Below are 27,893 nucleotides of genomic sequence, written 5' to 3'. Positions count from 1 at the left end.
GGGGGTCTTTCAGCTGAATATCTGACTGGGGGAGAACAGTCTCTAGCAGAAGAGGATCCTCTGAGCCAGGCATATTGGGGGTCTTTCAGCTGAATATCTGACTGGGGGAGAACAGTCTCTAGCAGAAGAGGATCCTCTGAACCAGGCATATTGGGGGTGGGGGGGGTCTTTCAGCTGAATATCTGACTGGAGGGAGAACAGTCTCTAGCAGAAGAGGATCCTCTGAACCAGACATATTGGGGGTCTTTCAGCTGAATATCTGACTGGGAGAACAGTCTCTAGCAGAAGAGGATCCTCTGAGCCAGACATATTGGGGGTCTTTCAGCTGAATATCTGACTGGAGGGAGAACAGTCTCTAGCAGAAGAGGATCCTCTGAGCCAGACATATTGGGGGTCTTTCAGCTGAATATCTGACTGGGGGAGAACAGTCTCTAGCAGAAGAGGATCCTCTGACCTCTGAACCAGGCATATTGGGGGTCTTTTAGCTGAATATCTGACTGAGGGGAGAACAGTCTCTAGCAGAAGAGGATCCTCTGAACCAGACATATTGGGGGTTCTTTCAGCTGAATATCTGACTGGGGGAGAACAGTCTCTAGCAGAAGAGGATCCTCTGAACCAGACATATTGGGGGTCTTTCAGCTGAATATCTGACTGGAGGGAGAACAGTCTCTAGCAGAAGAGGATCCTCTGACCTCTGAACCAGGCATATTGGGGGTCTTTCAGCTGAATATCTGACTGGGGGGAGAACAGTCTCTAGCAGAAGAGGATCCTCTGAACCAGACATATTGGGGAGTCTTTCAGCTGAATATCTGACTGGGGGGAGAACAGTCTCTAGCAGAAGAGGATCCTCTGAACCAGACATATTGGGGGTCTTTCAGCTGAATATCTGACTGGGGGAGAACAGTCTCTAGCAGAAGAGGATCCTCTGAACCAGACATATTGGGGGGGGTCTTTCAGCTGAATATCTGACTGGGGGAGAACAGTCTCTAGCAGAAGAGGATTCTCTGAACCAGACATATTGGGGGTCTTTCAGCTGAATATCTGACTGGGGGAGAACAGTCTCTAGCAGAAGAGGATCCTCTGAGCCAGGCATATTGGGGGTCTTTCAGCTGAATATCTGACTGGGGGAGAACAGTCTCTAGCAGAAGAGGATCCTCTGAACCAGACATATTGGGGGGTCTTTCAGCTGAATATCTGACTGGGAGAACAGTCTCTAGCAGAAGAGGATCCTCTGAGCCAGACATATTGGGGGTCTTTCAGCTGAATATCTGACTGGAGGGAGAACAGTCTCTAGCAGAAGAGGATCCTCTGAACCAGACATATTGGGGGTCTTTCAGCTGAATATCTGACTGGGAGAACAGTCTCTAGCAGAAGAGGATCCTCTGAGCCAGACATATTGGGGGTCTTTCAGCTGAATATCTGACTGGAGGGAGAACAGTCTCTAGCAGAAGAGGATCCTCTGAGCCAGACATATTGGGGGTCTTTCAGCTGAATATCTGACTGGGGGAGAACAGTCTCTAGCAGAAGAGGATCCTCTGACCTCTGAACCAGGCATATTGGGGGTCTTTTAGCTGAATATCTGACTGAGGGGAGAACAGTCTCTAGCAGAAGAGGATCCTCTGAACCAGACATATTGGGGGGTCTTTCAGCTGAATATCTGACTGGGGGGAGAACAGTCTCTAGCAGAAGAGGATCCTCTGAACCAGACATATTGGGGGTCTTTCAGCTGAATATCTGACTGGAGGGAGAACAGTCTCTAGCAGAAGAGGATCCTCTGACCTCTGAACCAGGCATATTGGGGGTCTTTCAGCTGAATATCTGACTGGGGGGAGAACAGTCTCTAGCAGAAGAGGATCCTCTGAACCAGACATATTGGGGGGGTCTTTCAGCTGAATATCTGACTGGGGGGAGAACAGTCTCTAGCAGAAGAGGATCCTCTGAACCAGACATATTGGGGGTCTTTCAGCTGAATATCTGACTGGGGGAGAACAGTCTCTAGCAGAAGAGGATCCTCTGAACCAGACATATTGGGGGTCTTTCAGCTGAATATCTGACTGGGGGAGAACAGTCTCTAGCAGAAGAGGATCCTCTGAACCAGACATATTGGGGGTATTTCAGCTGAATATCTGACTGGGGGAGAACAGTCTCTAGCAGAAGAGGATCCTCTGACCTCTGAACCAGACATATTGGGGGTCTTTCAGCTGAATATCTGACTGGGAGAACAGTCTCTAGCAGAAGAGGATCCTCTGAACCAGACATATTGGGGGTCTTTCAGCTGAATATCTGACTGGGGGAGAACAGTCTCTAGCAGAAGAGGATCCTCTGAACCAGACATATTGGGGGTCTTTCAGCTGAATATCTGACTGGGGGAGAACAGTCTCTAGCAGAAGAGGATCCTCTGAACCAGACATATTCGGGGTCTTTCAGCTGAATATCTGACTGGGAGAACAGTCTCTAGCAGAAGAGGATCCTCTGAACCAGACATATTGGGGGTCTTTCAGCTGAATATCTGACTGGGGGAGAACAGTCTCTAGCAGAAGAGGATCCTCTGAACCAGGCATATTGGGGGTGGGGGGTCTTTCAGCTGAATATCTGACTGGAGGGAGAACAGTCTCTAGCAGAAGAGGATCCTCTGAACCAGACATATTGGGGGTCTTTCAGCTGAATATCTGACTGGGAGAACAGTCTCTAGCAGAAGAGGATCCTCTGAGCCAGACATATTGGGGGTCTTTCAGCTGAATATCTGACTGGAGGGAGAACAGTCTCTAGCAGAAGAGGATCCTCTGAGCCAGACATATTGGGGGTCTTTCAGCTGAATATCTGACTGGGGGAGAACAGTCTCTAGCAGAAGAGGATCCTCTGACCTCTGAACCAGGCATATTGGGGGTCTTTTAGCTGAATATCTGACTGAGGGAGAACAGTCTCTAGCAGAAGAGGATCCTCTGAACCAGACATATTGGGGGTTCTTTCAGCTGAATATCTGACTGGGGGAGAACAGTCTCTAGCAGAAGAGGATCCTCTGAACCAGACATATTGGGGGTCTTTCAGCTGAATATCTGACTGGAGGGAGAACAGTCTCTAGCAGAAGAGGATCCTCTGACCTCTGAACCAGGCATATTGGGGGTCTTTCAGCTGAATATCTGACTGAGGGAGAACAGTCTCTAGCAGAAGAGGATCCTCTGAGCCAGACATATTGGGGGTCTTTCAGCTGAATATCTGACTGGGGGAGAACAGTCTCTAGCAGAAGAGGATCCTCTGAACCAGACATATTGGGGGTCTTTCAGCTGAATATCTGACTGGGGGAGAACAGTCTCTAGCAGAAGAGGATCCTCTGAACCAGACATATTGGGGGTCTTTCAGCTGAATATCTGACTGGGGGAGAACAGTCTCTAGCAGAAGAGGATCCTCTGAACCAGACATATTGGGGGTCTTTCAGCTGAATATCTGACTGGGGGAGAACAGTCTCTAGCAGAAGAGGATCCTCTGAACCAGACATATTGGGGGTCTTTCAGCTGAATATCTGACTGGGGGAGAACAGTCTCTAGCAGAAGAGGATCCTCTGAACCAGACATATTGGGGAGTCTTTCAGCTGAATATCTGACTGGGGGAGAACAGTCTCTAGCAGAAGAGGATCCTCTGAACCAGACATATTGGGGGTCTTTCAGCTGAATATCTGACTGGGGGAGAACAGTCTCTAGCAGAAGAGGATCCTCTGAACCAGACATATTGGGGGTCTTTCAGCTGAATATCTGACTGGGGGAGAACAGTCTCTAGCAGAAGAGGATTCTCTGAACCAGACATATTGGGGGTCTTTCAGCTGAATATCTGACTGGGGGAGAACAGTCTCTAGCAGAAGAGGATCCTCTGAGCCAGGCATATTGGGGGTCTTTCAGCTGAATATCTGACTGGGGGAGAACAGTCTCTAGCAGAAGAGGATCCTCTGAACCAGGCATATTGGGGGTGGGGGGGTCTTTCAGCTGAATATCTGACTGGAGGGAGAACAGTCTCTAGCAGAAGAGGATCCTCTGAACCAGACATATTGGGGGTCTTTCAGCTGAATATCTGACTGGGAGAACAGTCTCTAGCAGAAGAGGATCCTCTGAGCCAGACATATTGGGGGTCTTTCAGCTGAATATCTGACTGGAGGGAGAACAGTCTCTAGCAGAAGAGGATCCTCTGAGCCAGACATATTGGGGGTCTTTCAGCTGAATATCTGACTGGGGGAGAACAGTCTCTAGCAGAAGAGGATCCTCTGACCTCTGAACCAGGCATATTGGGGGTCTTTTAGCTGAATATCTGACTGAGGGAGAACAGTCTCTAGCAGAAGAGGATCCTCTGAACCAGACATATTGGGGGTTCTTTCAGCTGAATATCTGACTGGGGGAGAACAGTCTCTAGCAGAAGAGGATCCTCTGAACCAGACATATTGGGGGTCTTTCAGCTGAATATCTGACTGGAGGAGAACAGTCTCTAGCAGAAGAGGATCCTCTGACCTCTGAACCAGGCATATTGGGGGTCTTTCAGCTGAATATCTGACTGAGGGGAGAACAGTCTCTAGCAGAAGAGGATCCTCTGAGCCAGACATATTGGGGGTCTTTCAGCTGAATATCTGACTGGGGGAGAACAGTCTCTAGCAGAAGAGGATCCTCTGAACCAGACATATTGGGGGTCTTTCAGCTGAATATCTGACTGGGGGGAGAACAGTCTCTAGCAGAAGAGGATCCTCTGAACCAGACATATTGGGGGGTCTTTCAGCTGAATATCTGACTGGGGGGAGAACAGTCTCTAGCAGAAGAGGATCCTCTGAACCAGACATATTGGGGGGTCTTTCAGCTGAATATCTGACTGGGGGGAGAACAGTCTCTAGCAGAAGAGGATCCTCTGAACCAGACATATTGGGGGTCTTTCAGCTGAATATCTGACTGGGGGGAGAACAGTCTCTAGCAGAAGAGGATCCTCTGAACCAGACATATTGGGGAGTCTTTCAGCTGAATATCTGACTGGGGGGAGAACAGTCTCTAGCAGAAGAGGATCCTCTGAACCAGACATATTGGGGGTCTTTCAGCTGAATATCTGACTGGGGGGAGAACAGTCTCTAGCAGAAGAGGATCCTCTGAACCAGACATATTGGGGGTCTTTCAGCTGAATATCTGACTGGGGGGAGAACAGTCTCTAGCAGAAGAGGATTCTCTGAACCAGACATATTGGGGGGTCTTTCAGCTGAATATCTGACTGGGGGGAGAACAGTCTCTAGCAGAAGAGGATCCTCTGAGCCAGGCATATTGGGGGTCTTTCAGCTGAATATCTGACTGGGGGAGAACAGTCTCTAGCAGAAGAGGATCCTCTGAACCAGGCATATTGGGGGTGGGGGGTCTTTCAGCTGAATATCTGACTGGAGGGAGAACAGTCTCTAGCAGAAGAGGATCCTCTGAACCAGACATATTGGGGGTCTTTCAGCTGAATATCTGACTGGGAGAACAGTCTCTAGCAGAAGAGGATCCTCTGAGCCAGACATATTGGGGGTCTTTCAGCTGAATATCTGACTGGAGGGAGAACAGTCTCTAGCAGAAGAGGATCCTCTGAGCCAGACATATTGGGGGTCTTTCAGCTGAATATCTGACTGGGGGAGAACAGTCTCTAGCAGAAGAGGATCCTCTGACCTCTGAACCAGGCATATTGGGGGTCTTTTAGCTGAATATCTGACTGAGGGGAGAACAGTCTCTAGCAGAAGAGGATCCTCTGAACCAGACATATTGGGGGTTCTTTCAGCTGAATATCTGACTGGGGGAGAACAGTCTCTAGCAGAAGAGGATCCTCTGAACCAGACATATTGGGGGTCTTTCAGCTGAATATCTGACTGGAGGGAGAACAGTCTCTAGCAGAAGAGGATCCTCTGAACCAGACATATTGGGGGTCTTTCAGCTGAATATCTGACTGGGAGAACAGTCTCTAGCAGAAGAGGATCCTCTGAGCCAGACATATTGGGGGTCTTTCAGCTGAATATCTGACTGGAGGGAGAACAGTCTCTAGCAGAAGAGGATCCTCTGAGCCAGACATATTGGGGGTCTTTCAGCTGAATATCTGACTGGGGGAGAACAGTCTCTAGCAGAAGAGGATCCTCTGACCTCTGAACCAGGCATATTGGGGGTCTTTTAGCTGAATATCTGACTGAGGGGAGAACAGTCTCTAGCAGAAGAGGATCCTCTGAACCAGACATATTGGGGGTTCTTTCAGCTGAATATCTGACTGGGGGAGAACAGTCTCTAGCAGAAGAGGATCCTCTGAACCAGACATATTGGGGGTCTTTCAGCTGAATATCTGACTGGAGGGAGAACAGTCTCTAGCAGAAGAGGATCCTCTGACCTCTGAACCAGGCATATTGGGGGTCTTTCAGCTGAATATCTGACTGAGGGGAGAACAGTCTCTAGCAGAAGAGGATCCTCTGAGCCAGACATATTGGGGGTCTTTCAGCTGAATATCTGACTGGGGGAGAACAGTCTCTAGCAGAAGAGGATCCTCTGAACCAGACATATTGGGGGTCTTTCAGCTGAATATCTGACTGGGGGAGAACAGTCTCTAGCAGAAGAGGATCCTCTGAACCAGACATATTGGGGGTCTTTCAGCTGAATATCTGACTGGGGGAGAACAGTCTCTAGCAGAAGAGGATCCTCTGAACCAGACATATTGGGGGTCTTTCAGCTGAATATCTGACTGGGGGAGAACAGTCTCTAGCAGAAGAGGATCCTCTGAACCAGACATATTGGGGGTCTTTCAGCTGAATATCTGACTGGGGGAGAACAGTCTCTAGCAGAAGAGGATCCTCTGAACCAGACATATTGGGAGTCTTTCAGCTGAATATCTGACTGGGGGAGAACAGTCTCTAGCAGAAGAGGATCCTCTGAACCAGACATATTGGGGAGTCTTTCAGCTGAATATCTGACTGGGGGGAGAACAGTCTCTAGCAGAAGAGGATCCTCTGAACCAGACATATTGGGGGGGTCTTTCAGCTGAATATCTGACTGGGGGGAGAACAGTCTCTAGCAGAAGAGGATTCTCTGAACCAGACATATTGGGGGGTCTTTCAGCTGAATATCTGACTGGGGGGAGAACAGTCTCTAGCAGAAGAGGATTCTCTGAACCAGACATATTGGGGGGTCTTTCAGCTGAATATCTGACTGGGGGGAGAACAGTCTCTAGCAGAAGAGGATCCTCTGAGCCAGGCATATTGGGGGGTCTTTCAGCTGTAAATCAAGTCTCTGTTGAATCAATCGATTCAACACTCTCTAAAGCAAAACAACTGGACTCTAATGGCACCCTATTCCTTAAATAGTGCACTACTTTTTAACCAGGTCCAATAGGGTGGACAGGGAGCCCCCATAGGCATCTGGTCAAAAGTAGTGCACTATGTAGGGAACGAGGCCATTTGGAACGCAGACCATCTTGGGGTGTCTGAGCTCTTGCTGGTTACTGGTCTCAGTGTATAGACGCTGGCTAGGGTCTGACAGGAGGTTAAGGCAAGATCAAACACTCACTGCTGTGACCCCAGAGGGAGAGAGAGAAAGAGAGAGATAATCGCTTAGGAGACCTGATGCCGAGAGAGGCCACCCGGGCCCCTGGACATTCCAACAGCCCTCTAGAAATTCCTCTCTTCCCTCTGAACAACTGACCCTGCTGACAGAGAACACACTCTCACTCTCTCACTCTCTCTCCTGTCTCTTGAGCTTGCAGGGAGGGGTGTCTCTAACTACCTCAGCGTGACCTTACAGGGGGGTGTGTCTAACTACCTCAGCGTGACCTTACAGGGGGGTGTGTGTCTAACTACCTCAGCGTGACCTTACAGGGGGGTGTGTCTAACTACCTCAGCGTGACCTTACAGGGAGGTGTCTCTAACTACCTCAGCGTGACCTTGCAGGGGGGTGTGTCTCTAACGTGTCAGCGTGACCTTGCAGGGAGGTGTGTCTCTAACTACCTCAGCGTGACCTTGCAGGGAGGTGTGTCTCTAACTACCTCAGCGTGACCTTACAGGGGGTGTGTCTAACTACCTCAGCGTGACCTTACAGGGAGGTGTGTAGGTGACACTACGGTCACATACCAGCACTCTGAGGGCTGCGAGGGCCACAGCACTGAGACACTAACGCTACTAACCCTGATCAGGTCAGAGGTCAGAGGTCACTAATGGGTGACAGCACAGAGGAATCCGGTGTCATGAAAAGGGAAACCAGTGGAGCCCAGTGGTTTACTGATCTCCTCTACTATTCATATGTCAAAACCAGTGGAGCCCAGTGGTTTACTGATCTCCTCTACTATTCATATGTCAAAACCAGTGGAGCCCAGTGGTTTACTGATCTCCTCTACTATTCATATGTCAAAACCAGTGGAGCCCAGTGGTTTACTGATCTCCTCTACTATTCATATGTCAAAACCAGTGGAGCCCAGTGGTTTACTGATCTCCTCTACTATTCATATGTCAAAACCAGTGGAGCCCAGTGGTTTACTGATCTCCTCTACTATTCATATGTCAAAACCAGTGGAGCCCAGTGGTTTACTGATCTCCTCTACTATTCATATGTCAAAACCAGTGGAGCCCAGTGGTTTACTGATCTCCTCTACTATTCATATGTCAAAACCAGTGGAGCCCAGTGGTTTACTGATCTCCTCTACTATTCATATGTCAAAACCAGTGGAGCCCAGTGGTTTACTGATCTCCTCTACTATTCATATGTCAAAACCAGTGGAGCCCAGTGGTTTACTGATCTCCTCTACTATTCATATGTCAAAACCAGTGGAGCCCAGTGGTTTACTGATCTCCTCTACTATTCATATGTCAAAACCAGTGGAGCCCAGTGGTTTATTGATCTCCTCTACTATTCATATGTCAAAACCAGTGGAGCCCAGTGGTTTATTGATCTCCTCTACTATTCATATGTCAAAACCAGTGGAGCCCAGTGGTTTATTGATCTCCTCTACTATTCATATGTCAAAACCAGTGGAGCCCAGTGGTTTATTGATCCTCTACTATTCATATGTCAAAACCAGTGGAGCCCAGTGGCTTACTACTATTCATATGTCAAAACCAGTGGAGCCCAGTGGTTTATTGATCTCCTCTACTATTCATATGTCAAAACCAGTGGAGCCCAGTGGTTTACTGATCTCCTACTATTCATATGTCAAAACCAGTGGAGCCCAGTGGTTTACTGATCTCCTCTACTATTCATATGTCAAAACCAGTGGAGCCCAGTGGTTTACTGATCTCCTCTACTATTCATATGTCAAAACCAGTGGAGCCCAGTGGTTTACTGATCTCCTCTACTATTCATATGTCAAAACCAGTGGAGCCCAGTGGTTTACTGATCTCCTCTACTATTCATATGTCAAAACCAGTGGAGCCCAGTGGTTTATTGATCTCCTCTACTATTCATATGTCAAAACCAGTGGAGCCCAGTGGTTTATTGATCTCCTCTACTATTCATATGTCAAAACCAGTGGAGCCCAGTGGTTTATTGATCTCCTCTACTATTCATATGTCAAAACCAGTGGAGCCCAGTGGTTTATTGATCTCCTCTACTATTCATATGTCAAAACCAGTGGAGCCCAGTGGTTTATTGATCTCCTCTACTATTCATATGTCAAAACCAGTGGAGCCCAGTGGTTTATTGATCTCCTCTACTATTCATATGTCAAAACCAGTGGAGCCCAGTGGTTTATTGATCTCCTCTACTATTCATATGTCAAAACCAGTGGAGCCCAGTGGTTTATTGATCTCCTCTACTATTCATATGTCAAAACCAGTGGAGCCCAGTGGTTTACTGATCTCCTCTACTATTCATATGTCAAAACCAGTGGAGCCCAGTGGTTTATTGATCTCCTCTACTATTCATATGTCAAAACCAGTGGAGCCCAGTGGTTTACTGATCTCCTCTACTATTCATATGTCAAAACCAGTGGAGCCCAGTGGTTTACTGATCTCCTCTACTATTCATATGTCAAAACCAGTGGAGCCCAGTGGTTTACTGATCTCCTCTACTATTCATATGTCAAAACCAGTGGAGCCCAGTGGTTTACTGATCTCCTCTACTATTCATATGTCAAAACCAGTGGAAGTGGTTTACAGTGTGGAGCCCAGTGGTTTACTGATCTCCTCTACTATTCATATGTCAAAACCAGTGGAGCCCAGTGGTTTACTGATCTCCTCTACTATTCATATGTCAAAACCAGTGGAGCCCAGTGGTTTACTGACTGATATGTCAAAACCAGTGGAGCCCAGTGGTTTACTGATCTTCTCTACTATTGATATGTCAAAACCAGTGGAGCCCAGTGGTTTACTGATCTTCTCTACTATTGATATGTCAAAACCAGTGGAGCCCAGTGGTTTACTGATCTCCTCTACTATTCATATGTCAAAACCAGTGGAGCCCAGTGGTTTACTGATCTCTACTATTCATATGTCAAAACCAGTGGAGCCCAGTGGTTTTGACTGATCTCTCTACTATTGATATGTCAAAACCAGTGGAGCCCAGTGGTTTACTGATCTCACTATTGTATGTCAAAACCAGTGGAGCCCAGTGGTTTACTGATCTCCTCTACTATTCATATGTCAAAACCAGTGGAGCCCAGTGGTTTACTGATCTCTACTATTCATATGTCAAAACCAGTGGAGCCCAGTGGTTTACTGATCTCCTCTACTATTCATATGTCAAAACCAGTGGAGCCCAGTGGTTTACTGATCTCTACTATTCATATGTCAAAACCAGTGGAGCCCAGTGGTTTACTGATCTCCTCTACTATTCATATGTCAAAACCAGTGGAGCCCAGTGGTTTACTGATCTCCTCTACTATTCATATGTCAAAACCAGTGGAGCCCAGTGGTTTACTGATCTCCTCTACTATTCATATGTCAAAACCAGTGGAGCCCAGTGGTTTACTGATCTTCTCTACTATTCATATGTCAAAACCAGTGGAGCCCAGTGGTTTACTGATCTTCTCTACTATTCATATGTCAAAACCAGTGGAGCCCAGTGGTTTACTGATCTCCTCTACTATTCATATGTCAAAACCAGTGGAGCCCAGTGGTTTACTGATCTCCTCTACTATTCATATGTCAAAACCAGTGGAGCCCAGTGGTTTACTGATCTTCTCTACTATTCATATGTCAAAACCAGTGGAGCCCAGTGGTTTATTCACTATTCATATGTCAAAACCAGTGGAGCCCAGTGGTTTACTGATCTCCTCTACTATTCATATGTCAAAACCAGTGGAGCCCAGTGGTTTACTGATCTCCTCTACTATTCATATGTCAAAACCAGTGGAGCCCAGTGGTTTACTGATCTCCTCTACTATTCATATGTCAAAACCAGTGGAGCCCAGTGGTTTACTGATCTCCTCTACTATTCATATGTCAAAACCAGTGGAGCCCAGTGGTTTACTGATCTCCTACTATTCATATGTCAAAACCAGTGGAGCCCAGTGGTTTACTTACTATTCATATGTCAAAACCAGTGGAGCCCAGTGGTTTACTGATCCTCTACTATTTATATGTCAAAACCAGTGGAGCCCAGTGGTTTACTGATCTTCTCTACTATTCATATGTCAAAACCAGTGGAGCCCAGTGGTTTACTGATCTCCTCTACTATTGATATGTCAAAACCAGTGGAGCCCAGTGGTTTACTGATCTCCTCTACTATTCATATGTCAAAACCAGTGGAGCCCAGTGGTTTACTGATCTCTACTATTCATATGTCAAAACCAGTGGAGCCCAGTGGTTTACTGATCTCCTCTACTATTCATATGTCAAAACCAGTGGAGCCCAGTGGTTTACTGATCTCCTCTACTATTCATATGTCAAAACCAGTGGAGCCCAGTGGTTTACTGATCTCCTCTACTATTCATATGTCAAAACCAGTGGAGCAAAAAAACATCTTTATCATTATTAATATTGTTAAAAACACATTTACAACAGCTTTATCATTTAATAGAGGCAGAGAGAGAGAGACAGAGACACAGAGAGAGAGAAAGTGGGGGGGTCCAGAAAGAGAGGGAGACACAGAGAGAGACAGAGAGAGTCATACTGACTGACTGGTGACAGAAGCCTCCATACTGACTGACTGACTGGTGACAGAAGCCTCCATACTGACTGACTGGTGACAGAAGCCCCCATACTGACTGACTGGTGACAGAAGCCTCCATACTGACTGACTGGTGACAGAAGCCTCCATACTGACTGACTGGTGACAGAAGCCTCCATACTGACTGACTGGTGACAGAAGCCTCCATACTGACTGACTGGTGACAGAAGCCTCCATACTGACTGACTGGTGACAGAAGCCTCCATACTGACTGACTGACTGGTGACAGAAGCCTCCATACTGACTGACTGACTGGTGACAGAAGCCTCCATACTGACTGACTGACTGACTGGTGACAGAAGCCTCCATACTGACTGACTGGTGACAGAAGCCTCCATACTGACTGACTGGTGACAGAAGCCTCCATACTGACTGACTGGTGACAGAAGCCTCCATACTGACTGACTGGTGACAGAAGCCCCCATACTGACTGACAGACTGGTGACAGAAGCCTCCATACTGACTGACTGGTGACAGAAGCCTCCATACTGACTGACTTGTGACAGAAGCCTCCATACTGACTGACTGACTGGTGACAGAAGCCTCCATACTGACAGACTGACTGACTGGTGACAGAAGCCTCCATACTGACAGACTGACTGACTGGTGACAGAAGCCTCCATACTGACTGACTGACTGACTGGTTACAGAAGCCTCCATACTGACTGACTGACTGACTGGTGACAGAAGCCTCCATACTGACTGACTGACTGACTGACTGGTGACAGAAGCCCCCATACTGAGTGACAGACTGGTGACAGAAGCCTCCATACTGACTGACTGGTGACAGAAGCCTCCATACTGACTGACTGACTGGTGACAGAAGCCTCCATACTGACAGACTGGTGACAGAAGCCTCCATACTGACTGACTGACTGGTGACAGAAGCCTCCATACTGACTGACTGGTGACAGAAGCCTCCATACTGACTGACTGGTGACAGAAGCCTCCATACTGACTGACTGACTGTTGACAGAAGCCTCCATACTGACTGACTGGTGACAGAAGCCTCCATACTGACTGACTGGTGACAGAAGCCTCCATACTGACTGACTGACTGGTGACAGAAGCCTCCATACTGACTGACTGACTGGTGACAGAAGACACCATACTGACTGACTGGTGACAGAAGCCTCCATACTGACTGACTGACTGGTGACAGAAGCCTCCATACTGACTGACTGACTGGTGACAGAAGCCTCCATACTGACTGACTGGTGACAGAAGCCTCCATACTGACTGACTGGTGACAGAAGCCCCCATACTGACTGACTGACTGGTGACAGAAGCCTCCATACTGACTGACTGACTGACTGGTGACAGAAGCCTCCATACTGACTGACTGGTGACAGAAGCCTCCATACTGACTGACTGGTGACAGAAGCCTCCATACTGACTGACTGACTGGTGACAGAAGCCCCCATACTGACTGACTGACTGGTGACAGAAGCCTCCATACTGACTGACTGACTGACTGGTGACAGAAGCCTCCATACTGACTGACTGACTGGTGACAGAAGCCTTCATACTGACTGACTGGTGACAGAAGCCTCCATACTGACTGACTGACTGACTGGTGACAGAAGCCCCCATACTGACTGACTGACTGGTGACAGAAGCCTCCATACTGACTGACTGACTGGTGACAGAAGCCTCCATACTGACTGACTGGTGACAGAAGCCCCCATACTGACTGACTGACTGGTGACAGAAGCCTCCATACTGACTGACTGGTGACAGAAGCCTCCATACTGACTGACTGGTGACAGAAGCCTCCATACTGACTGACTGGTGACAGAAGCCTCCATACTGACTGACTGACTGACTGGTGACAGAAGCCTCCATACTGACTGACTGACTGGTGACAGAAGCCTCCATACTGACTGACTGACTGGTGACAGAAGCCTCCATACTGACTGACTGACTGACTGGTGACAGAAGCCTCCATACTGACTGACTGACTGGTGACAGAAGCCTCCATACTGACTGACTGGTGACAGAAGCCTCCATACTGACTGACTGACAGAAGCCTGACTGACTGGTGACAGAAGCCTCCATACTGACTGACTGACTGTGACAGAAGCCTCCATACTGACTGACTGACTGGTGACAGAAGCCCCCATACTGACTGACTGACTGGTGACAGAAGCCTCCATACTGACTGACTGACTGGTGACAGAAGCCTCCATACTGACTGACTGACTGGTGACAGAAGCCTCCATACTGACTGACTGGTGACAGAAGCCTCCATACTGACTGACTGGTGACAGAAGCCTCCATACTGACTGACTGGTGACAGAAGCCTCCATACTGACTGACTGACTGGTGACAGAAGCCTCCATACTGACTGACTGACTGACTGACAGAAGCCTCCATACTGACTGACTGACTGACTGACAGAAGCCCCATACTGACTGACTGACTGGTGACAGAAGCCTCCATACTGACTGACTGACTGGTGACAGAAGCCTCCATACTGACTGACTGGTGACAGAAGCCTCCATACTGACTGACTGACTGGTGACAGAAGCCTCCATACTGACTGACTGGTGACAGAAGCCTCCATACTGACTGACTGACTGGTGACAGAAGCCTCCATACTGACTGACTGGTGACAGAAGCCTCCATACTGACTGACTGACTGGTGACAGAAGCCTCCATACTGACTGACTGACTGGTGACAGAAGCCTCCATACTGACTGACTGACTGACTGGTGACAGAAGCCTCCATACTGACTGACTGACTGACTGGTGACAGAAGCCTCCATACTGACTGACTGGTGACAGAAGCCTCCATACTGACTGACTGGTGACAGAAGCCTCCATACTGACTGACTGACTGGTGACAGAAGCCTCCATACTGACTGACTGGTGACAGAAGCCTCCATACTGACTGACTGGTGACAGAAGCCTCCATACTGACTGACTGGTGACAGAAGCCTCCATACTGACTGACTGACTGGTGACAGAAGCCTCCATACTGACTGACTGACTGGTGACAGAAGCCTCCATACTGACTGACTGACTGACTGGTGACAGAAGCACCCATACTGACTGACTGACTGGTGACAGAAGCCCCCATACTGACTGACTGACTGGTGACAGAAGCCTCCATACTGACTGACTGGTGACAGAAGCCCCCATACTGACTGACTGACTGGTGACAGAAGCCTCCATACTGACTGACTGGTGACAGAAGCCTCCATACTGACTGACTGACTGGTGACAGAAGCCTCCATACTGACTGACTGACTGACTGGTGACAGAAGCCTCCATACTGACTGACTGACTGGTGACAGAAGCCTCCATACTGACTGACTGACTGGTGACAGAAGCCTCCATACTGACTGACTGACTGACTGGTGACAGAAGCCTCCATACTGACTGACTGACTGACTGGTGACAGAAGCCTCCATACTGACTGACTGGTGACAGAAGCCTCCATACTGACTGACTGACTGGTGACAGAAGCCTCCATACTGACTGACTGACTGGTGACAGAAGCCCCCATACTGACTGACTGACTGGTGACAGAAGCCTCCATACTGACTGACTGACTGGTGACAGAAGCCCCCATACTGACTGACTGACTGGTGACAGAAGCCTCCATACTGACTGACTGACTGGTGACAGAAGCCTCCATACTGACTGACTGGTGACAGAACAAGTGTCTGACTCAGGTTTAGAGATGTAGTCTAGTGGACAAGTGTCTGACTCAGGTTTAGAGATGTAGTCTGTTGGATAAGTGTCTGACTCAGGTTTAGAGATGTAGTCTGTTGGATAAGTGTCTGACTAAGGTTTAGAGATGTAGTCTGTTGGACAAGTGTCTGACTCAGGTTTAGAGATGTAGTCTAGTGGACAAGTGTCTGACTCAGGTTTAGAGATGTAGTCTGTTGAACAAGTGTCTGACTCAGGTTTAGAGATGTAGTCTGTTGGACAAGTGTCTGACTCAGGTTTAGAGATGTAGTCTGTTGGACAAGTGTCTGACTCAGGTTTAGAGATGTAGTCTAGTGGACAAGTGTCTGACTCAGGTTTAGAGATGTAGTCTAGTGGACAAGTGTCTGACTCAGGTTTAGAGATGTAGTCTGTTGGACAAGTGTCTGACTCAGGTTTAGAGATGTAGTCTACTGGACAAGTGTCTGACTCAGGTTTAGAGATGTAGTCTGTTGGATAAGTGTCTGACTCAGGTTTAGAGATGTAGTCTAGTGGACAAGTGTCTGACTCAGGTTTAGAGATGTAGTCTGTTGGACAAGTGTCTGACTCAGGTTTAGAGATGTAGTCTGTTGGACAAGTGTCTGACTCAGGTTTAGAGATGTAGTCTAGTGGACAAGTGTCTGACTCAGGTTTAGAGATGTAGTCTAGTGGACAAGTGTCTGACTCAGGTTTAGAGATGTAGTCTGTTGGATAAGTGTCTGACTCAGGTTTAGAGATGTAGTCTGTTGGACAAGTGTCTGACTCAGGTTTAGAGATGTAGTCTGTTGGATAAGTGTCTGACTCAGGTTTAGAGATGTAGTCTACTGGACAAGTGTCTGACTCAGGTTTAGAGATGTAGTCTGTTGGACAAGTGTCTGACTCAGGTTTAGAGATGTAGTCTGTTGGACAAGTGTCTGACTCAGGTTTAGAGATGTAGTCTGTTGGACAAGTGTCTGACTCAGGTTTAGAGATGTAGTCTAGTGGACAAGTGTCTGACTCAGGTTTAGAGATGTAGTCTGTTGGATAAGTGTCTGACTCAGGTTTAGAGATGTAGTCTAGTGGACAAGTGTCTGACTCAGGTTTAGAGATGTAGTCTGTTGGATAAGTGTCTGACTCAGGTTTAGAGATGTAGTCTGTTGGATAAGTGTCTGACTCAGGTTTAGAGTTGTAGTCTGTTGGACAAGTGTCTGACTCAGGTTTAGAGATGTAGTCTAGTGGACAAGTGTCTGACTCAGGTTTAGAGATGTAGTCTAGTGGACAAGTGTCTGACTCAGGTTTAGAGATGTAATGGAAGTTATCAAACCTCAGAAATAGCGCTCCTTCAACATTTACATTACATTTACATTTAAGTCATTTAGCAGACGCTCTTATCCAGAGTGACTTACAAATTGGTGCATTCACCTTCAACCACTAAACTTCCTGAACTATATGTTAAAATGCTCGTTCAAGAACTCCTCTGCAAAACTTCTAAATCAATAACAGATTCGTTGACTTATTCTAACCATTTATTTTTAGGGCAAAGTGTTGTTCTTGCTCGGTAACACACTGAGACTCATGGGAAGAGTCCTGCCAAAGGGAACCGATTTGCAAAAATGTAACGATGACAAAAACTTTATTCAGTAGGTCACTCTCATAGAACTCTGCGGTCACTCCCGTAGAACTCTGCGGTCACTCCCGTAGAACTCTGCGGTCACTCCCGTAGAACTCTGCGGTCACTCCCGTAGAACTCTGCGGTCACTCCCATAGAACTCTGCGGTCACTCCCATAGAATTCTGCGGTCACTCCCATAGAATTCTGCGGTCACTCCCATAGAATTCTGCGGTCACTCCCATATAATTCTGCGGTCACTCCCATAGAATTCTGAGGTCACTCCCATAGAATTCTGCGGTCACTCCCATAGAATTCTGCGGTCACTCCCATAGAATTCTGCGGTCACTCCCATATAATTCTGCGGTCACTCCAATAGAATTCTGAGGTCACTCCCATAGAATTCTGCGGTCACTCCCATAGAACTCTGCGGTCACTCCCATAGAACTCTGAGGTCACTCCCATAGAATTCTGCGGTCACTCCCATAGAATTCTGCGGTCACTCCCATAGAACTCTGCGGTCACTCCCATAGAACTCTGAGTTCACTCCCATAGAATTCTGCGGTCACTCCCATAGAATTCTGCGGTCACTCCCATAGAATTCTGCGGTCACTCCCATAGAATTCTGCGGTCACTCCCATAGAATTCTGCGGTCACTCACATAGAATTCTGCGGTCACTCCAATAGAATTCTGCGGTCACTCCCACTAAGGCCAACTAGATGCCCCCAGGCTTTACTGCGCTGTGTGCAATAGCCTGGGTGACGCTACCAACCAACGGACGCTCAAAATGCTTTCAGCTCAGTTTGATAAGAGAGTGGGAGAGAAGAGCAGAGCAGAGCGAGAGGTTGAGGATGACATCATTCCTGAATCTGTTAGCAGGTGCCGCGCACCTTTGAAGTGTGAATGGATTGTGTGCAGGGAGGGAGGGAGGGAGGGATCTCTCTCTCTCTCTCTCTCTCTCTCTCTCTCTCTCTCTCTCTCTCTCTCTCTCTCTCTCTCTCTCTCTCTCTCTCCCTCTCTCCCTCTCCCTCCCTCCCTCCCTCCCTCTCTCCCTCTCCCTCCCTCCCTCCCTCCCTCCCTCCCCCTCCCTCCCTCCCTCCCCTAGGAGGCCCCTGCTTTAAGAAGAGCCACAAAGGGGCCCAGCACCCTCCTTTTGACTGGGAGGGGGAGGAGAGTTGGGGAGATGCCAGATAAAGAGCTGAGAGGGAGGAGGAGAAGAAGGAGGCCTTCAGCTTTTGTACACAGGGATAAATTAAAATGTCGGTTGAGTGGAGCTTTTTCCCTCTCTGAAGTCAGAGAGCGAGAGAGAGAGAGACAGAGAGAGAGAGAGGGAGGACCAGAGAGAGAGAGAGAGAGAGAGAGAGAGGGAGGACCAGAGAGAGAGAGAGAGAGAGAGATGGCTCTCAAGAGAAGACAGGCTATGTGCTCACTGCCCACAAAATGAGGTGGAAACTGAGCTGCACTTCCTAACCTCCTGCCCAATGTATGACCATATTAGAGAGACATATTTCCCCCAGATCACACAGATCCACAAAGAATTCGAAAACATATCCAATTTTGAAAAACTCCCATACCTACTGGGTGAAATTCCACAGTGTGCCATCACAGCAGCAAGATTTGTGACCTGTTGCCACGAGAAAAAGGGCAACCAGTGAAGAACAAACACCATTGTAAATACAACCCATATTTATGCTTATTTATTTTATCTTGTGTCCTTTAATTATTTGTACATTGTGTATATGTGTATATATATATATATATATATATATATATATATATATATATATATATATATATATATATATATATATATATGACATGTGTAATGTCTTTACTGTTTTGAAACTGTTGTATGTGTAATGTTTACTGTTAATTTTTGTTGTTTTTCACTTTATATATTCACTTTGTATGTTGTCTACCTCACTTGCTTTGGCAATGTTAACACATGTTTCCCATGCCAATAAAGCCCTTGAATTGAATTGAATTGAGAGACAGAGAGAGGACCAGAGAGAGAGAGAGGGTTTTTGTGGATGAAAAAGGGGTTTCATGACATCAAGCCAATGTATTACCTCATCCGTGAGTCTGGACAGGAATTAGTTTTGTTGAAAGAGAGTGACTATTCATATCGTACAGGAGGAGGAAAAGGGCTTGTCATTACTTCTCCTAAAGACACCACTCTACTCCACTATTCATATCGTACAGGAGGAGGAAAAGGGCTTGTCATTACGTCACTAAAGACACCACTCTACTCCACTATTCATATCGTACAGGAGGAGGAAAAGGGCTTGTCATTACGTCACTAAAGACACCACTCTACTCCACTATTCATATCGGACAGGAGGAGGAAAAGGGCTTGTCATTACGTCACTAAAGACACCACTCTACTCCACTATTCATATCGTACAGGAGGAGGAAAAGGGCTTGTCATTACTTATCCTAAAGACAGCCAGGTACTGTAGGTTCAGTGAGCTCTTTGTTCTACTTTTAGTCTAAAAGTCAACAACAAAAAGTCTAACATTTAGGGAACGTAGGTAACTCAGGGACTTCATAATGCACGTGAGTGACTACACCACACAGACACGAGGGGCAGAATTTGGCTGAGGTTGTTCAGTTCCAAACTGTTTTCTGTCTCCTTTTGGTTTGACAGTCAGCTCCTATCCTTCTCGCCCAGTCCTGCAAATGAGAGGATCATTTTCCCTTTGTGCTGTAAGTCTAGAGTCACTAAACAGTCTATTTCACACCTCCAGTCATGAGGCTTAGAACAAACCACAGCTGTACAACTAGTGCAGCCGGGTGAAAACATGGTGAGATCGCAGATAGAACCATATCTTCCTGTATCTCTTCCTGTGTCTCTTCCTGATTCTCTTCCTGTATCTCTTCCTGATTCTCTTCCTGATTCTCTTCCTGAATCTCTTCCTGTGTCTCTTCCTGATTCTCTTCCTGAATCTCTTCCTGTATCTCTTCCTGATTCTCTTCCTGATTCTCTTCCTGTATCTCTTCCTGATTCTCTTCCTGATTCTCTTCCTGTATCTCTTCCTGTGTCTCTTCCTGTATCTCTTCCTGATTCTCTTCCTGATTCTCTTCCTGAATCTCTTCCTGATTCTCTTCCTGAATCTCTTCCTGAATCTCTTCCTGAATCTCTTCCAGATTCTCTTTCAAGGTCTCTTCCTGAATCTCTTCCGGAGTCTCTTCCGGAGTGAGTCTCTTCCGAGTCTCTTCCTGAGTCTCTTCCTGAGTCTCTTCCTGTGTCTCTTCCTGTGTCTCTTCCTGAGTCTCTTCCTGAGTCTCTTCCTGTGTCTCTTCCTGAGTCTCTTCCTGAGTCTCTTCCTGAGTCTCTTCCGGAGTCTCTTCCTGAATCTCTTCGTGAATCTCTTCCTGAATCTCTTCCAGATTCTCTTCCAGATTCTCTTCCAAGGTCTCTTCCTGAATCTCTTCCTGAGTCTCTTCGTGAATCTCTTCTTCCTGAGTCTCTTCCTGAGTCTCTTCTTGAGTCTCTTCCTGAGTCTCTTCCTGAGTCTCTTCCTGAATCTCTTCCTGAATCTTTTCCTGAGTCTCTTCCTGAGTCTCTTCCTGAGTCTCTTCCTGAGTCTCTTCCTGAGTCTCTTCCTGAGTCTCTTCCAGATTCTCTTTCAAGGTCTCTTCCTGAATCTCTTCCTGAATCTTTTCCTGAGTCTCTTCCTGAGTCTCTTCCTGAGTCTCTTCCTGAGTCTCTTCCTGTGTCTCTTCCTGTGTCTCTTCCTGAGTCTCTTCCTGAGTCTCTTCCTGTGTCTCTTCCTGTGTCTCTTCCTGAATCTCTTCCTGAATCTCTTCTCCTGTGTCTCTTCCTGTGTCTCTTCCTGAATCTCTTCTTCCTGAGTCTCTTCCTGAATCTCTTCCTGTGTCTCTTCCTGTGTCTCTTCCTGAATCTCTTCCTGTGTCTCTTCCTGTGTCTCTTCCTGTGTCTCTTCCTGAATCTCTTCCTGAGCTGAACTTCTCTGTCTCTTCATGAGGAGATAAAGGTCCACTGACCTGGCTGTAAACTTTAAGATTGAAGTGAAGAGAGAGAAGTGATCTCTGTTGTAGTGACCTGGAGGTCGTGGGGGCCCACACAGCCAGCTGGATACGAGGCAGACCCCCTCCCCTGTTCTCTCAATTAACCACTGAGCACAGAGCAGGAAGAGGCGAGACAGAGGGAGATGACTCTTAATGTCAAGCTTCTGCCTCTAACCCTAGGAAACTGTTTACCACCTTCTCCTCCCTCCGTAATGCCCCCTCCCTCCATATCCCCCCCTCTCTGCGGACAACTTTGTCAACCGCTTTGAAAAGAAGGTTGATGTCATCTGCTCCTCATTCACTCAGCCTATTGAGTCCACTGGTCCCATTCATTCACTCAGCCTATTGAGTCCACTGGTCCCATTCATTCACTCAGCCTATTGAGTCCACTGGTCCCACTCATTCACTCAGCCTATTGAGTCCACTGGTCCCATTCATTCACTCAGCCTATTGAGTCCACTGGTCCCACTCAGCCTATTGAGTCCACTGGTCCCATTCATTCACTCAGCCTATTGAGTCCACTGGTCCCATTCATTCACTCAGCCTATTGAGTCCACTGGTCCCACTCATTCACTCAGCCTATTGAGTCCATTGGTCCCATTCATTCACTCAGCCTATTGAGTCCACTGGTCCCACTCAGCCTATTGAGTCCACTGGTCCCACTCATTCACTCAGCCTATTGAGTCCACTGGTCCCACTCATTCACTCAGCCTATTGAGTCCACTGGTCCCAGTCATTCACTCAGCCTATTGAGTCCACTGGTCCCATTCATTCACTCAGCCTATTGAGTCCACTGGTCCCACTCAGCCTATTGAGTCCACTGGTCCCAGTCCTTCACTCAGCCTATTGAGTCCCCTGGTCCCACTCATTCACTCAGCCTATTGAGTCCACTGGTCCCACTCATTCACTCAGCCTATTGAGTCCACTGGTCCCAGTCCTTCACTCAGCCTATTGAGTCCACTGGTCCCAGTCATTCACTCAGCCTATTGAGTCCACTGGTCCCAGTCATTCACTCAGCCTATTGAGTCCACTGGTCCCACTCATTCACTCAGCCTATTGAGTCCACTGGTCCCACTCATTCACTCAGCCTATTGAGTCCACTGGTCCCACTCATTCACTCAGCCTATTGAGTCCACTGGTCCCAGTCATTCACTCAGCCTATTGAGTCCACTGGTCCCAGTCATTCACTCAGCCTATTGAGTCCACTGGTCCCACTCAGCCTATTGAGTCCACTGGTCCCACTCATTCACTCAGCCTATTGAGTCCACTGGTCCCACTCATTCACTCAGCCTATTGAGTCCACTGGTCCCACTCATTCACTCAGCCTATTGAGTCCACTGGTCCCATTCATTCACTCAGCCTATTGAGTCCACTGGTCCCATTCATTCACTCAGCCTATTGAGTCCACTGGTCCCATTCATTCACTCAGCCTATTGAGTCCACTGGTCTCCCTCATTCACTCAGCCTATTGAGTCCACTGGTCCCATTCATTCACTCAGCCTATTGAGTCCACTGGTCCCAGTCATTCACTCAGCCTATTGAGTCCACTGGTCCCACTCAGCCTATTGAGTCCACTGGTCCCATTCATTCACTCAGCCTATTGAGTCCACTGGTCTCCCTCATTCACTCAGCCTATTGAGTCCACTGGTCCCATTCATTCACTCAGCCTATTGAGTCCACTGGTCCCATTCATTCACTCAGCCTATTGAGTCCACTGGTCTCCCTCATTCACTCAGCCTATTGAGTCCACTGGTCCCACTCATTCACTCAGCCTATTGAGTCCACTGGTCCCATTCATTCACTCAGCCTATTGAGTCCACTGGTCCCATTCATTCACTCAGCCTATTGAGTCCACTGGTCCCACTCATTCACTCAGCCTATTGAGTCCACTGGTCCCACTCAGCCTATTGAGTCCACTGGTCCCATTCATTCACTCAGCCTATTGAGTCCACTGGTCCCACTCAGCCTATTGAGTCCACTGGTCCCACTCATTCACTCAGCCTATTGAGTCCACTGGTCCCACTCATTCACTCAGCCTATTGAGTCCACTGGTCCCATTCATTCACTCAGCCTATTGAGTCCCCTGGTCCCATTCATTCACTCAGCCTATTGAGTCCACTGGTCCCAGTCATTCACTCAGCCTATTGAGTCCACTGGTCCCACTCATTCACTCAGCCTATTGAGTCCACTGGTCCCATTCATTCACTCAGCCTATTGAGTCCACTGGTCCCATTCATTCACTCAGCCTATTGAGTCCACTGGTCCCAGTCATTCACTCAGCCTATTGAGTCCACTGGTCCCACTCATTCACTCAGCCTATTGAGTCCACTGGTCCCACTCATTCACTCAGCCTATTGAGTCCACTGGTCCCATTCATTCACTCAGCCTATTGAGTCCACTGGTCCCATTCATTCACTCAGCCTATTGAGTCCACTGGTCCCACTCATTCACTCAGCCTATTGAGTCCACTGGTCCCAGTCATTCACTCAGCCTATTGAGTCTACTGGTCCCAGTCATTCACTCAGCCTATTGAGTCTACTGGTCCCACTCATTCACTCAGCCTATTGAGTCCACTGGTCCCACTCATTCACTCAGCCTATTGAGTCCACTGGTCCCACTAATTCACTCAGCCTATTGAGTCCACTGGTCCCACTCATTCACTCAGCCTATTGAGTCCACTGGTCCCAGTCATTCACTCAGCCTATTGAGTCTACTGGTCCCAGTCATTCACTCAGCCTATTGAGTCTACTGGTCCCACTCATTCACTCAGCCTATTGAGTCCACTGGTCCCACTCATTCACTCAGCCTATTGAGTCCACTGGTCCCACTAATTCACTCAGCCTATTGAGTCCACTGGTCCCACTCATTCACTCAGCCTATTGAGTCCACTGGTCTCATTCATTCACTCAGCCTATTGAGTCTACTGGTCCCACTCATTCACTCAGCCTATTGAGTCCACTGGCCCCATTCATTCACTCAGCCTATTGAGTCCACTGGTCCCACTCATTCACTCAGCCTATTGAGTCCACTGGTCCCAGTCATTCACTCAACCTATTGAGTCCACTGGTCCCACTCATTCACTCAGCCTATTGAGTCCACTGGTCCCACTCATTCACTCAGCCTATTGAGTCCACTGGTCCCACTCATTCACTCAGCCTATTGAGTCCACTGGTCCCATTCATTCACTCAGCCTATTGAGTCCACTGGTCCCAGTCATTCACTCAGCCTATTGAGTCCACTGCTCCCAGTCATTCACTCAGCCTATTGAGTCCACTGGTCCCATTCATTCACTCAGCCTATTGAGTCCACTGGTCCCACTCAGCCTATTGAGTCTACTGGTCCCAGTCATTCACTCAGCCTATTGAGTCCACTGGTCCCACTCATTCACTCAGCCTATTGAGTCCACTGGTCCCAGTCATTCACTCAGCCTATTGAGTCCACTGGTCCCACTCATTCACTCAGCCTATTGAGTCCACTGGTCCCATTCATTCACTCAGCCTATTGAGTTCACTGGTCCCACTCACACAGTACCATCCTATGTCGTGACCTCTTTCTCACCTCTCTCTACAGATGAAATCTTGCGACTAGTTTGTGCCTGGCAGATATCTCAGCTTGGATGTCGGCCCACCACCTCAAGCTCAACCTCGACAAGATGGAGCTGCTTTTCCTCCCGAGGGCTGCCTGTCCGCTCCAATAGCTCTCCATCACGGTTGACAACTCCATGTTGACCCCCTCTCAGAGTGCCAAGAACCTTGGCTTGACCCTGGACAACACCCTGGACAACACCCTGGAAAACACCCTGGACAACACCCTGGACAACACCCTGGACAACACCCTGGACAACACCCTGGACAACACCCTGTCGTTCTCTGCAAACATCAAATCAGTGACGCACTCCTGCAAGTTAATGCTCTAGAACATCCGTAGAGTACGACCCTACCTCACACAGGAAGAGGAACATCCGTAGAGTACGACCCTACCTCACACAGGAAGAGGAACATCCGTAGAGTACGACCCTACCGCACACAGGAAGTGACCCTACCGCACACAGGAAGTGGCGCAGGTCCTAATACCCAAGACAACATGGGAAGAGGATTCATTCCCTGAGTCTCCAAGACAACATGGGAAGAGGATTCATTCCCTGAGTCTCCAAGACAACATGGGAAGAGGATTCATTCCCTGAGTCTCCAAGACAACATGGGAAGAGGATTCATTCCCTGAGTCTCCAAGACAACATGGGAAGAGGATTCATTCCCTGAGTCTCCAAGACAACATGGGAAGAGGATTCATTCCCTGAGTCACCAAGACAACATGGGAAGAGGATTCATTCCCTGAGTCTCCAAGACAACATGGGAAGAGGATTCATTCCCTGAGTCTCCAAGACAACATGGGAAGAGGATTCATTCCCTGAGTCACCAAGACAACATGGGAAGAGGATTCATTCCCTGAGTCTCCAAGACAACATGGGAAGAGGATTCATTCCCTGAGTCTCCAAGACAACATGGGAAGAGGATTCATTCCCTGAGTCTCCAAGACAACATGGGAAGAGGATTCATTCCCTGAGTCTCCAAGACAACATGGGAAGAGGATTCATTCCCTGAGTCTCCAAGACAACATGGGAAGAGGATTCATTCCCTGAGTCTCCAAGACAACATGGGAAGAGGATTCATTCCCTGAGTCTCCAAGACAACATGGGAAGAGGATTCATTCCCTGAGTCTCCAAGACAACATGGGAACCTGGTGTTCATTCCCTGAGTCTCCAAGACAACATGGGAAGAGGATTCATTCCCTGAGTCTCCAAGACAACATGGGAAGAGGATTCATTCCCTGAGTCTCCAAGACAACATGGGAAGAGGAGGAACTTCATTCCCTACCTCCAAGACAACATGGGAAGAGGATTCATTCCCTGAGTCTACCAAGACAACATGGGAAGAGGGATTCATTCCCTGAGTCTCCAAGACCAGGATGGACAACATGGGAAGAGGATTCATTCCCTGAGTCTCCAAGACAACATGGGAAGAGGTTCATTCCCTGAGTCTCCAAGACAACATGGGAAGAGGATTCATTCCCTGAGTCTCCAAGACAACATGGGAAGGGATTCATTCCCATGAGTCTTACCTACAACATGGGAAGAGGATTCATTCCCTGAGTCTCCAAGACAACATGGGAAGACCCTCATTCCTGAGTCTACCAAGACAACATGGGAAGAGGATTCATTCCCTGAGTCACTACAAGACATGAGTCTACATGAACAGGAAGAGGATTCATTCCCTGAGTCCCAAGACAACATGGGAAGAGGATTCATTCCCAGTCTACTACAAGACAACATGGGAAGAGGATTCATTCCCATGAGTCTCCAAGACAACATGGGAAGAGGATTCATTCCCTGAGTCTCCAAGACAACATGGGAAGAGGATTCATGGTCTCAAGAAGGGAAGAGGATTCATTCCCTGAGTCACCAAGACAACATGGGAAGAGGATTCATTCCTGAGTCTCTACAAGACAACATCGGAAGAGGATTCATTCCCTGAGTCTCCAAGACAACATGGGAAGAGGATTCATTCCCTGAGTCTCCAAGACAACATGGGAAGAGGATTCATTCCCTGAGTCTCCAAGACAACATGGGAAGAGGATTCATTCCTACCTGAGTCTCCCTAGACAACATGGGACCATGGTGCTTACCTACAGAACAGCAAGAGGAACTTCATTCCCTGAGTCTCCAAGACAGCATGGGAAGAGGATTCATTCCCTGAGTCACCAACCCAACATGGGAAGAGGATTCATTCCCTGAGTCTCCAAGACAACATGGGAAGAGGATTCATTCCCTGAGTCTCCAAGACAACATGGGAAGAGGATTCATTCCCATGAGTCTCCAAGACAACATGGGAAGAGGATTCATTCCCCGAGTCTCCAAGACAACATGGGAAGAGGATCTGTTGGCTGGGCTCTCCACTAGGGCATCAAACCCCTCCAGTTTACCCAGAATGCTGCAGCCCACCTGGTGTTCCCTTCCAGTGACTTCCAGTGGAACCAACCCATCCATTACAAGACCATGGTGATTACCTACAGAACAGCAAGAGGAACCCTGTCCCCATCTACTACAAGACCATGGTGCTACGGAACAGCAAGAGGAACCCTACACCAACCCATCTACTACAAGACCATGGTGCTACGGAACAGCAAGAGGAACCCTACACCAACCCATCTACTACAAGACCATGGTGCTACAGAACAGCAAGAGGAACTGTCCCTCCCTACCTTCAGGCTCTGGTCAAACCCTACACCAACCCATCTACTACAAGACCATGGTGCTACGGAACAGCAAGAGGAACCCTACACCAACCCATCCACTACAAGACCATGGTGCTACGGAACAGCAAGAGGAACCCTACACCAACCCATCTACTACAAGACCATGGTGCTACAGAACAGCAAGAGGAACCCTACACCAACCCATC

At 48.0% G+C, this 27,893-nt stretch overlaps 1 pseudogene; it reads right to left on the bottom strand.

Moving 5' to 3' along the window:
- LOC127929221 (puratrophin-1-like) overlaps positions 1-27,893 on the bottom strand; it is a 99,474-nt pseudogene that overhangs the window by 41,347 nt on the left and 30,234 nt on the right.

The sequence above is a fragment of the Oncorhynchus keta genome, unplaced genomic scaffold, assembly GCF_023373465.1.
Source record: "Oncorhynchus keta strain PuntledgeMale-10-30-2019 unplaced genomic scaffold, Oket_V2 Un_scaffold_5833_pilon_pilon, whole genome shotgun sequence".
In the NCBI taxonomy this organism is placed as follows: Eukaryota; Metazoa; Chordata; class Actinopteri; order Salmoniformes; family Salmonidae; genus Oncorhynchus; species Oncorhynchus keta.
The sequence above is the reverse complement of the archived record's forward strand: the minus strand, read 5'-3'. Positions and strand labels throughout refer to the sequence as shown.